Source organism: Staurois parvus, unplaced genomic scaffold, assembly GCF_062004578.1.
Source record: "Staurois parvus isolate SC_StPar_1 unplaced genomic scaffold, SC_StPar_1.0 ptg000938l, whole genome shotgun sequence".
In the NCBI taxonomy this organism is placed as follows: Eukaryota; Metazoa; Chordata; class Amphibia; order Anura; family Ranidae; genus Staurois; species Staurois parvus.
This window is the reverse complement of record NW_028318734.1, coordinates 999,749-1,012,955: the sequence shown is the minus strand read 5'-3', so window position 1 is coordinate 1,012,955 and position 13,207 is coordinate 999,749.

Below are 13,207 nucleotides of genomic sequence, written 5' to 3'. Positions count from 1 at the left end.
TCCACGCACATGACCTTTAATGGCCCCCCAGTCTTAGTCCGTAGGGCTCAATATTGAGTTGATCCTGCCCTTTCCACGCACATGACCTTTAATGGCCCCCCAGTCTTAGTCCGTAGGGCTCAATATTGAGTTGGCTCCGCCCTTTCCACGCACATGACCTTTAATGGCCTCCCAGTCTTAGTCCGTAGGGTTCAATATTGAGTTGGTCCCGCCCTTTCCACACACATGACCTTTAATGGCCCCCCAGTCTTAGTCCGTAGGGTTCAATATTGAGTTGGTCCCGCCCTTTCCACGCACATGACCTTTAATGGCCTCCCAGTCTTAGTTCGTAGGGTTCAATATTGAGTTGGCCCCGCCCCTTTGCAGCTATAACAGCTTCAACTCTTCTGGGAAGGCCGTCCACAAGGTTTAGGAGGGTGTCTATGGGAAGGTTGGACCATTCTTCCAGAAGCACATTTGTCAGGTCAGGCACTGATGTCGGGGGAGGAGGCCTGGCTCGCAGTCTCCGCTCTAATTCATCCCAAAGGTGTTCTATGGGGTTGAGGTCAGGACTCTGTGCAGGACAGTCAAGTTCCTCCACCCCAAACTGGCTCCTCCATGTCTTTATGGACCTTGCTTTGTGCACTGGTGCGCAGTCATGTTGGAACAGGAAGGGGCCATCCCCAAACTCTTCCCACAAAGTTGGGAGCATGAAATTGTCCAAAATGTCGCCTTAAGAGTTCCCTTCACTGGAACTAGGGGGCCAAGCCCAACCCCTCAAAAACCACCCCACACCATAATCCCTCCTCCACCAAACTTTACACTTGGCACAATGCAGTCAGCAAGTACCGTTCTCCTGGCAACCGTCAAACCCAGACATGTCCATCAGATTATGTGTGACGCTTAATGGCACCGCTCCAAAGCCAGATAGGCAGAAAGGTTCAACCCGCTGGAATGGGAATGAGGAGAGCAGCGTCCTTAGTCCATTCCAGTGTCTGTGCAAGCCCCGATGGGTGGGGCAAAATGCATCAGAGGGCATGGCTAGCGGGGTGCTGAGGCCACTCCACACATACAACATGCTGGACTCCCAGGGCTGGTCCTGAGCCCCCCGCTCCCCTTTATTTCACATTCATCAGATTTCCAGACAGAGAAGCGTGATTGGTCACTCCAGAGAACACATCTCCACTGCTGTAGAGTCCAGTGGCGGCGTGCTTTACACCACGGCATCCGACGCTTTGCATTGCACCTGGTGATGTAAGGCTTGGATGCAGCTGCTCGGCCATGGAAACCCATTCCATGAAGCTCTCTACGCACTGTTGTTGGGCTCATCTGAAGGCCACACCGACTTTGGAGGTCTTTAGCTATTGACTCTGCAGACAGTTGGCGACTTCTGCGCACTGTGCGCTTCAGCATGCGCTGATCCCGCCCTGTCATGTGACGTGGCCTACCACTTGGTGGCTGAGTGGCTGTTGTTCTCAGTTGCTTCCACTTTGTTATAATCCCACACAGGTGATACACAGAGATGAAACAAATCCTCCTACATATGTTGTACCTGTTTATCTGCAGTTTTCTCTCTACATCCTGTTCAAAGTGCTGAATTTATAAAGCTTGTCTGGGAGTTCTGAAAAAAGGGGGGCGGAGAGCTGAAGTTACACTCTCCAGCATTCAGTGAGGAGACTTCTGAGAGCTGGTTAAAGAGAAGGGACACACAGGAACAGAGCTGAGGCTGTCAATCACAGGCTGTGTGCTGGAGCTCCCTCCCCATCACCTTTTTTCTGTTGGTGTCAGGAAAACTAGTCGGAAGTGAGTCATACAGATAGCAGAGGAAGGAAGCAGCAGACAGAAATGGCACTTAGTGCTCTGGACTGAGATAAGGACACGCTATAGAGGGAAATGCTTTGTTCATGTCTGAGGTTTACAACCACTTTAATGCATTTCTTCAATCATTAATACATCAATAAATGCAAGCCGTGTAAGTAGCAAAGTGTGACCCCGTATCAACCTCTCGCAGTCCCTGTACAGCAGAGCTGGAGAGTGAGAGGAAGATGCAGCACAAGGAGCCAATCAGTTCATGTGCTGACAAGGGGCATACTGATAGGGAGAGAGAGCAGAGAGAAGAGGTCATCAGTGTGCTGCTTCTACTTTCACTGCCCAGTCACAGGCTGTGGGGGGCATGTCTAGGAGGACCTGGGCTCAGAGGAAATGGGTTAAATGATGGCGGCCATCAGACTAAGGACATCTAGTGACAAAAAAAAAGTACTGCAGGGAGATCTCTGGATTGAAGGTGAAAAATTCCAGCAAGAGCTGGCTCTGTCATTCGTATCTTTTATGAGACTTTTCATTTGTATCCTGGAGTTCTGCTTTAAAGAGGACCTGTCTATAGCTGTACAAGTCTACTTCAAGTATAAATAAAGGCAAAACTTTTTTTTTTTTTTAGTTTTGGATGGAGTGGAGATGGATTAGACCCCCTGTCAGGTTTTATAGCTGTCTGTGCCCCTTTTAGGTAGATTCACCCTCTCGATTTGTTCTGTTGGCCATTGTTGAAATTGAAAGCAAAAGAAAATCCCACATTTTGGGCTGTCCCCAGAACAGCAATAAAATCTTCCAATGGGAAGGCCCCAGGGGATTCTTTTCATTTAACCGTTATCACACTGTCCTATAGCAGAAATACTGCTACGGGGCAGCATCGGTGCGCAAAATCACATCTATACGTGATTTTGCAGTTCCGGGTAGGCGTGCGCCCTACCCGCCCCGTCATTCATGACCTGGGCTGTAAATCACCGGGTACCGGACAGTGATTCCCCACCGGCACCCAGTGATCGCCGAGTATCTCCGACAGGGGAGAGACCTGTGTGTAAACATTACAGATCTCTCCCCTATCAGCTCCTGAACACTGCTTTGTATGGCTCTGCATAGCAATGTTCTTACAGGAAAACACTCCAGTACACAGTTAACCCTTTGATTGCCCCAGATGTTAACCCCTTCCTGCCCAGTGCCAGTATACAGTGTCAGTGATTTTTATTAGCACTGATCACTGTATTGGTGTCACTGGGGATGTCCGTGACACCAAGTCAGTCCCCCCCCCCTAGTGTCAGAATGCCTGCCGCAGTCCCGCCATAAGTCGCTGATTGCCGCCATTACTAGTAAAAAATATATATAGCATATGGCCGAAATTGTAGCATTTCAAATATATGGCAATATATTTGGGAAGAATATTTTTAAAATATATTTTTCTTCCATGTGGGATTTTATATCACCGTGCTCATAGGGCAAATGTTAGCCTATGGAAAAGAGGACATTATGTTAAAAAAAAAAGTTAAAAAAAAATCATTATTTATAGGACCATGAATGTGCAAGCAATAAATTAGCCGGATATAATAAGAGGATTCATATTAGGAATTAGTTAGGAGTCACTGAATTTGCCAAATCAGTTGTGTTATGAAAATGGCAATCAAATGTGACACAAAAATGCAAAAAAAAAAAAAAAATGGTATAGATATTGTCCTATGGGGGTGCACTCCCCCTGGTGGTCAGAGATGGTATATTAGTCCTTGTGTGGATAAGAGTTCCCTCTGGTGGACAGTTGTGTCATTACATCTCTGACAACATATATCAGATTCATTGGTGAGATGGACCAATTAAAGTGAACCTGACCCGGCCTAAAAGGAGTATAAGGTGACAACTCCTAGGTTATTTTGCACGGTTAGACTGCTTGAGGAGGAATGGGGATCCCACAGCGTCCACTGAGGAATCTCCATTTGCATAATCCTCTTCTGCTGGTAATTCTGGAACCTCAGATAGGAGCCAGGAGACAAGGACAGAGCATTGGCACCCTTTATTCGGAAGATCCTGTATCAGGAAAGAGAGCAGGGATAACTCTTGACTTGGAGAAAAGTCAACGTTCTGTAGAAGGCCTGAGCCTAGGATCTCAAAAGGCTCCACAAAGGGATTAATCTGAAGATTCTACTTCAGATCAATCCCTTTGTGGAGCCTTTTGAGATCCTAGGCTCAGGCCATATACAGAACATTGACTTTTCCCCAAGTCATGAGTTATCCCTGCTCTCTTTCCTGATGCAGGATCTTCCGAAAAAAGTGTGACAATGCTCTGTCCTTGTCTCCTGGCTGTGCTTCTGTGTTGTCACAAGCTGCAGTTCCTACGCACTTTACACAGGCATGGTCCACTGATGTCACCACCAGAAGACCTGCCCTAAGAAATCCCATACAGCCATCACCGGAGTGCATGTAGACAGGAAATAGGATTTTTGGAAATGCAATGCACAATGGATGTTGTAGTGCGTTATTGTGCATTATGGTGCATTGCAACCCTTTTATTGTTGGAGCTGCATTACTTTAGTGCAGGGGTCTCAAAACTTTCCAAACAAAGGGCCAGTTTACTATCCTTCAGTTTTTTGGGGGGCCGGATTGTGGCCAGTGGGAGGGTAGAAAATGTCCTAGGCTGGGTATTGCCTCAGGTATGGTGTTCAGTTGCATAGTGCCTGTGGTCAGTAGGAGAAGTAATAGTGCCCCATCATTGGTGTCAGTGGGAGGAATAGTGCCCCATCATTGGTGTCAGTGGGAGGAATAGTGCCCCATCATTGGTGTCAGTGGGAGGAATAGTGCCCCATCATTGGTATTAGTGGGAAGAATAGTGTCCCATCATTGGTGTCAGTGGGAGGAATAGTGCCCCATCATTGGTGTCAGTGGGAGGAATAGTGCCCCATCATTGGTATCAGTGGGAGGAATAGTGTCCCATCATTGGTATCAGTGGGAGGAACAGTGTCCCATCATTGGTGTCAGTGGGAGGAATAGTGCCCCATCATTGGTATCAGTGGGAGGAATAGTGCCCCATCATTGGTGTCAGTGGGAGGAATAGTGTCCCATCATTGGTGTCAGTGGGAGGAATAGTGCCCCATCATTGGTATTAGTGGGAGGAATAGTGCCCCATCCTTGGTATTAGTGGGAGGAATAGTGCCCCATCATTGGTGTCAGTGGGAGGAATAGTGCCCCATCATTGGTGTCAGTGGGAGGAATAGTGTCCCATCATTGGGATCAGTGGGAGCAATAGTGGCCCATCATTGGGATCAAAGGGAGGAATAGTGCCCCATCATTGGTGCCAGTGGAAGGAATAGTGCCCCCCTATTGGTGTCAGTGAGGAATGGCACCCCGTCTTTGGTGTCAGTGGGAGGAATAGTGCCCCATCATTGGTGTCAGTGGGAGGAATAGTGCCCCATCATTGGTGTCAGTGGGAGGAATAGTGTCCCATCATTGGGATCAGTGGGAGCAATAGTGGCCCATCATTGGGATCAAAGGGAGGAATAGTGCCCCATCATTGGTGTCAGTGGGAGGAATAGTGCCCCATCATTGGTGTCAGTGGGAGGAATAGTGCCCCATCATTGGTGTCAGTGGGAGGAATAGTGCCCCATCATTGGTGTCAGTGGGGGGAATAGTGCCCATCATTGGTATCAGTGCAAGGAATAGTGCCCCATCATTGGTGTCAGTGGGAGGAATAGTGCCCCATCATTGGTATCAGTGGGGGGGGGAGGGGAATAGTGCCCATCATTGGTATCAGTGGGAGGAATAGTGCCCCATCATTGGTGCCAGTGGAAGAAATAGTGCCCCCCTATTGGTGTCAGTGAGGAATGGCACCCCGTCATTGGTGTCAGTGGGAGGAATAGTGCTCCATCATTGGTATCAGTGGGGGGAATAATGCTCCATCATTGGTGTCAGTGGGAGGAATAGTGCCCCATCATTGGTATCAGTGGAAGGAATAGTGCCCCCCTATTGGTGTCAGTGAGGAATGGCACCCCGTCATTGGTGTCAGTGGGAGGAATAGTGCTCCATCATTGGTATCAGTGGGGGGAATAATGCTCCATCATTGGTGTCAGTGGGAGGAATAGTGCCCCGTCATCGGTGTCAGTGGAAGGAATAGTGCCCCCCTATTGGTGTCAGTGAGGAATGGCACCCCGTCTTTGGTGTCAGTGGGAGGAATAGTGCCCCATCATTGGTGTCAGTGGGAGGAATAGTGCCCCATCATTGGTGTCAGTGGGAGGAATAGTGTCCCATCATTGGGATCAGTGGGAGCAATAGTGGCCCATCATTGGGATCAAAGGGAGGAATAGTGCCCCATCATTGGTGTCAGTGGGAGGAATAGTGCCCCATCATTGGTGTCAGTGGGAGGAATAGTGCCCCATCATTGGTGTCAGTGGGGGGAATAGTGCCCATCATTGGTATCAGTGGGAGGAATAGTGCCCCATCATTGGTGCCAGTGGAAGAAATAGTGCCCCCCTATTGGTGTCAGTGAGGAATGGCACCCCGTCATTGGTGTCAGTGGGAGGAATAGTGCTCCATCATTGGTATCAGTGGGGGGAATAATGCTCCATCATTGGTGTCAGTGGGAGGAATAGTGCCCCATCATTGGTATCAGTGGGGGGAATAATGCTCCATCATTGGTGTCAGTGGGAGGAATAGTGCCCCGTCATCGGTGTCAGTGGAAGGAATAGTGCCCCCCTATTGGTGTCAGTGAGGAATGGCACCCCGTCTTTGGTGTCAGTGGGAGGAATAGTGCTCCATCATTGGTGTCAGTGGGAGGAATAGTGCCCCATCATTGGTGTCAGTGGGAGGAATAGTGCTCCATCATTGGTGTCAGTGGGAGGAATAGTGCCCCATCATTGGTGTCAGTGGGGGGAATAGTGCCCGTCATTGGTATCAGTGGGAGGAATAGTGCCCCATCATTGGTATCAGTGGAAGGAATAGTGCCCCATCATTGGTGTCAGTGGGAGGAATAGCGCCCCATCATTGGTGTCAGTGGGAGGAATAGTGCTCCATCATTGGTATCAGTGGGAGGAATAGTGCCCCATCATTGGTATCAGTGGAAGGAATAGTGCCCCATCATTGGTGTCAGTGGGAGGAATAGTGCCCCATCATTGGTATCAGTGGGGGGGGGGGAATAGCGCCCCATCATTGGTGTCAGTGGGAGGAATAGTGCCTCATCAGTGGGATCAGTGGGAGCAATAGTGGCCCATCATTGGGATCAAAGGGAGGAATAGTGCCCCATCATTGGTGCCAGTGGAAGAAATAGTGCCCCCCTATTGGTGTCAGTGAGGAATGGCACCCCGTCATTGGTGTCAGTGGGAGGAATAGTGCTCCATCATTGGTGTCAGTGGGAGGAATAGTGCTCCATCATTGGTGTCAGTGGGAGGAATAGTGCCCCATCATTGGTGTCAGTGGAAGGAATAGTGCCTCATCATTGGTGTCAGTGGGAATAGTGTCCCATCATTGGTGTCAGTGGGAGGAATAGTGTCACATCATTGGTGTCAGTGGGAGGATTAGTGTCCCATCATTGGTGTCAGTGGTAGGAATAGTGCCCCATCATTGGTATCAGTGGGGGGAATAGTGGCCCATCATTGGGATCAGTGGGGGGAATAATGCTCCATCATTGGTGTCAGTGGGAGGAATAGTGGCCCGTCATCGGTGTCAGTGGGAGGAATAGTGCCCTGTCATCGATGTCAGTGGGAGGAAGAGTGCCCCGTCATCGGTGTCAGTGGGATGAATAGTGTCCCGTCATCGGTGTCAGTGGGAGGAATAGTTCCCCGTCATTGGTGTCAGTGGGAGGAATAGTGTCCCATCATTGGTGTCAGTGAGAGGAATAGTTCCCCATCATTGGTGTCAGTGGGAGGAATAGTGCCCCATCATTGGTGTCCGTGGGAGGAATAGTGCCCCATCACTGGTATCAGTGGGAGAATAGTGCCCCATCATTGGTGTCAGTGGGAGGAATAGTGCCCCATCATTGCTGTTAGTTGGGGGAATTATGCCCCACTGTTGGTGTTGGTGTTAAAAACAGTTCCTCAGATCAGTGGGAGGAATAGTGCCCCAAGGGCTGGATAAATGCTGGCAAAGGACCACACCAGACCCTCGGGCCACAGTTTGGAGACCACTGCTGTAGTGCATTGGGGTGCCACTAAAAATAAGTGACACCATAATGCACTAATTCACATAACATGCATTGGTGTGACAGGTACGTTCACATGCGCCTAGCAACACAGCAGCAGAAAAATGTGTTTCGGCCCCCAAGGATTACATGTGCGCTATACCACCCCAAAGCCTAAAATTCACCCCTGCTAACCTGCATTGAAAGCACCGAATACCCTTTCCTCCATGCCGGAATCAATTCATTCAGTAGAACGAGTGCAGAAATTTCCAGAAAAGCTTTATTATCATGAAAAACCACTTCCAATAAAAAAAGGGCAAAGTATTTTATTTCAGTCCTTTCTAAAACCCTTCCATTGATGCGCAGGATCCACGGAGATCTCCCCGGAGAGGCGCTCCGACCCCCCAGGGGAAGTGAGCTGGCGGCAGCCCTGCCCAGTAATTGCTCCGAGTCTGCCGGCAAAGACCGAACGGAAATCTCTCAGCATCCGCCACAGATTAATATCCTCCACGCTCGTTCCTCAATTCTTCATTTTTATGTCGGCGCTTCTCTCTCCGTGCCCACAGACGCTCCGAGCTCCCCGGGGCCATTCAGCTACGGTTACGGCCTCATTTTTAATGTGCTAAGTAAGATCTGTCAGTGGTCCCCTCTGCTACATACAGGACTGAAGATTCCATTCCATGGCTTTCATTGTCCTGCGCAGGTTGGGTTCATATTGGCTGCACAGAGCAATACATTGAAACATGGAATGACCCAGGAGAAGACCAAGAGGCCCATCAAGTCTGCCCCAGATCTGCGCTTGTCCCAGTATGTTTGAATCCACTTACGGTTGACTGACTCACCTCTGCTGGAAGTCTGTTCCAAACATCAACTACTCTTTTGGTAAAATAAAACTTTCTAGGGTTACTTTTGAACTTTCCTCCTCTAATGTGAGGTCATATGAGGTCATGTCCCCGTGTTCTTCATCTTAGCTTCATACTGAAGATACTGATCTCCAGAACCTTATTCACACCCTCCATGTACAGTATGTAAAGGTTTAAGTCATGTTCCCCCTTTCTCTTCTTTCCTCCAGACAGTACATACTCGTTTCCTGCAGTCTCATCCGATATGTTTTAGCCCTCACCATTCTGGTTGCCTATCTCTGAACTCGTTATCAGTGAGGTCTCCAGAACTGGACACTGTGTTCCAGGGGCGGACTGACAACTCATAGGGCCCCCCGGGCAATAAGGGATCATGGGGCCTCTGTGTCCTTGCCCAAACTCAAAAAAGCCTATGAAAAAGGTACCAGGGGCATCTCATGGGGCACCCTACTGACCCCGGGCCCTCGGGCAGTGCCCGAGTTTGCAAATGGTCAGTCCGCCCCTGGTGTGTTCTTAAGGAGGCCTAACTATAGATCTATATAGGAACCAGGACCTCCTTCCTCCTGATCTATATAGAGGAATCAGGACCTCCTTCCTTCTACTGGTGACCCCTCTAGTGATATAAAGACCTATATAGAGTAATCAGGACCTCCTTCCTCCTGCTGGGGACCCCTCTAGTGATATAAAGATTGATATAGAGGAATGAGGACCTCCTGCCGGTGACCCCTCTAGTGATATAAAGATCTATATAGAGGAATCAGGACCTCCTTCCTCCTGCCGGTGACCCCTCTAGTGATATAAAGATCTATATAGAGGAATCAGGACCTCCTTCCTCCTGCCGGTGACCCCTCTAGTGATATAAAGATCTATATAGAGGAATCAGGACCTCCTTCCTACTGCTGGTGACCCCTCTAGTGATATAAAGATCTATATAGAGGAATCAGGACCTCCTTCCTACTGCTGGTGACCCCTCTAGTGATATAAAGATCTATATAGAGGAATCGGGACCTCCTTCCTCCTGCCGGTGACCCCTCTAGTGATATAAAGATCTATATAGAGGAATCGGGACCTCCTTCCTCCTGTTGGTGACCCCTCTAGTGATTTACAGTCAGGTCCATAAATATTGGGACATCGACACAATTCTAACATTTTTGGCTCTATAAACCACCACCATAGATTTGAAATGAAACAAACAAGAAGTGCTTTAACTGCAGATTGTCAGCTTTAATTTGAGGGTATTTACATCCAAATCAGGTGAACGGTGTAGGAATTACAACAGTTTGCATATGTGCCTCCCACTTGTTAAGGGACCAAAAGTAATGGGACAGAATGATAATCATAAATCAAACTTTCACTTTTTAATACTTGGTTGCAAATCCTTTGCAGTCAATTACAGCCTGAAGTGTGGAACGCATAGACATCACCAGACGCTGGGTTTCATCCCTGGTGATGCTCTGCCAGGCCTCTACTGCAACTGTCTTCAGTTCCTGCTTGTTCTTGGGGCATTTTCCCTTCAGTTTTGTCTTCAGCAAGTGAAATGCTCAATCGGATTCAGGTCAGGTGATTGACTTGGCCATTGCAGAACATTCCACTTCTTTCCCTTAAAAAACTCTTTGGTTGCTTTTGCAGTCTGCTTTGGGTCATTGTCCATCTGCACTGTGAAGCGTCCAATGAGTTGTGAAGCATTTGGCTGAATATGAGCCGATAATATTCCCGAAACACTTCACAATTCATCCGGCTGCTTCTGTCAGCAGTCACATCATCAATAAATACAAGAGAAGCAGTTCCATTGGCAGCCATACATGCCCACGCCATGACACTACCACCACCATGATCACTGATGAGGTGGTATGCTTAGGATCATGAGCAGTTCCTTCTCCATACTCTTCTCTTCCCATCACTCTGGTACAAGTTGATGTCGGTCTCATCTGTCCATAGGATGTTGTTCCAGAACTGTGAAGACTTCTTTACATGTCGTTTGGCAAACTCTAATCTGGCCTTCCTGTTTTTGAGGCTCACCAATGGTTTCCATCTTGTGGTGAACCCTCTGTATTCACTCTGGTGAAGTCTTCTCTTGATTGGTGACTTTGACACACATACACCTACCTCCTGGAGAGTGTTCTTGATCTGGCCAACTGTTGTGAAGGGTGTTTTCTTCACCAGGGAAAGAATTCTTCGCTCATCCACCACAGTTGTTTTCCGTGGTCTTCCGGGTCTTTTGGTGTTGCTGAGCTCACCGGTGCGTTCCTTCTTTTTAAGAATGTTCCAAACAGTTGTTTTGGCCACGCCTAATGTTTTTGCTATCTCTCTGATGGGTTTGTTTTGTTTTTTCAGCCTAATGATGGCTTCACTGATAGTGACAGCTCTTTGGATCTCATCTTGTGAGTTGACAGCAACAGATTCCAAATGCAAATAGCACACTTGAAATAAACTCTGGACCTTTTATCTGCTCATTGTAATTGGGATAATGAGGGAATAACACACACCTGGCCATGGAACAGCTGAGAAGTCAATTGTTCCATTACTTTTGGTCCCTTAACAAGTGGGAGGCACATATGCAAACTGTTGTAATTCCTACACTGTTCACCTGATTTGGATGTAAATACCCTCAAATTAAAGCTGACAGTCTGCAGTTAAAGCACATCTTGTTCGTTTCATTTCAAATCCATTGTGGTGGTGTATAGAGCCAAAAATGTTAGAATTGTGTCCATGTCCCAATATTTATGGACCTGACTGTAAACATCTATACAGAGGAATCAGGACCTCTATCCTCCTGCCGGTTACCCCTCTAGTGATATAAAGATCTATATAGAGGAATCAGGACCTCCTTCCTCCTGCCGGTGACCCCTCTAGTGATATAAAGATCTATATAGAGGAATCAGGACCTCCTTCCTCCTGCCGGTGACCCCTCTAGTGATATACAGATCTATATAGAGGAATCAGGACCTCCTTCCTCCTGCCGGTGACCCCTCTAGTGATATACAGATCTATATAGAGGAATCAGGACCTCCTTCCTCCTGCCGGTGACCCCTCTAGTGATATAAAGATCTATATAGAGGAATCAGGACCTCCTTCCTCCTGCCGGTGACCCCTCTAGTGATATAAAGATCTATATAGAGGAATCGGGACCTCCTTCCTCCTGCCGGTGACCCCTCTAGTGATATAAAGATCTATATAGAGGAATCGGGACCTCCTTCCTCCTGCCGGTGACCCCTCTAGTGATATAAAGATCTATATAGAGGAATCGGGACCTCCTTCCTCCTGCCGGTGACCCCTCTAGTGATATAAAGATCTATATAGAGGAATCGGGACCTCCTTCCTCCTGCCGGTGACCCATCTAGTGACATAAAGATCTATATAGAGGAATCGGGACCTCCTTCCTCCTGCCGGTGACCCCTCTAGTGATATAAAGATCTATATAGAGGAATCGGGACCTCCTTCCTCCTGCCGGTGACCCCTCTAGTGATATAAAGATCTATATAGAGGAATCAGGACCTCCTTCCTCCTGCCGGTGACCCCTCTAGTGATATACAGATCTATATAGAGGAATCAGGACCTCCTTCCTCCTGCCGGTGACCCCTCTAGTGATAGATCTATATAGAGGAATCAGGACCTCCTTCCTCCTGCCGGTGACCCCTCTAGTGATATAAAGATCTATATAGAGGAATCGGGACCTCCTTCCTCCTGCCGGTGACCCCTCTAGTGATATAAAGATCTATATAGAGGAATCAGGACCTCCTTCCTCCTTCCGGTGACCCCTCTAGTGATATAAAGATCTATATAAAGTAATCAGGACCTCCTTCCTCCTGCCGGTGACCCCTCTAGTGATAGATCTATATAGAGGAATCAGGACCTCCTTCCTCCTGCCGGTGACCCCTCTAGTGATATAAAGATCTATATAGAGGAATCGGGACCTCCTTCCTCCTGCCGGTGACCCCTCTAGTGATATAAAGATCTATATAGAGGAATCGGGACCTCCTTCCTCCTGCCGGTGACCCCTCTAGTGATATAAAGATCTATATAGAGGAATCAGGACCTCCTTCCTCCTCCTAGTGACCCCTCTAGTGATATAAAGCACTATACTGAGGAATCAGGACCTCCTTTCTCATGCATGTAGGTAGGAAGTGGCTGCATAAGACAGCAGCAGATCAGCAGTACTGACATGTAACAAAAGGCGACAATTGATGAAAACGTTATGTAAGCTAAAAAGTAGCAATGTAATTGTAGACACCTCATACACTATAATTCGGTTAGGGTTTACCTCTACCCAAACAACACTGATGGTAACTCTTCCAGCTGAGGTCTCCTTGCACAGTCCTTGGAACAGAAGACGTCTTGCCCAGTTTTGAATGGCGAGTCCCACAATTCCAGCTCAGAACTGGGAAATGAATTGTCCAGTAACTGGGAAAGCCCAGACACAGTTAAGCAGGTAATTAGGCCT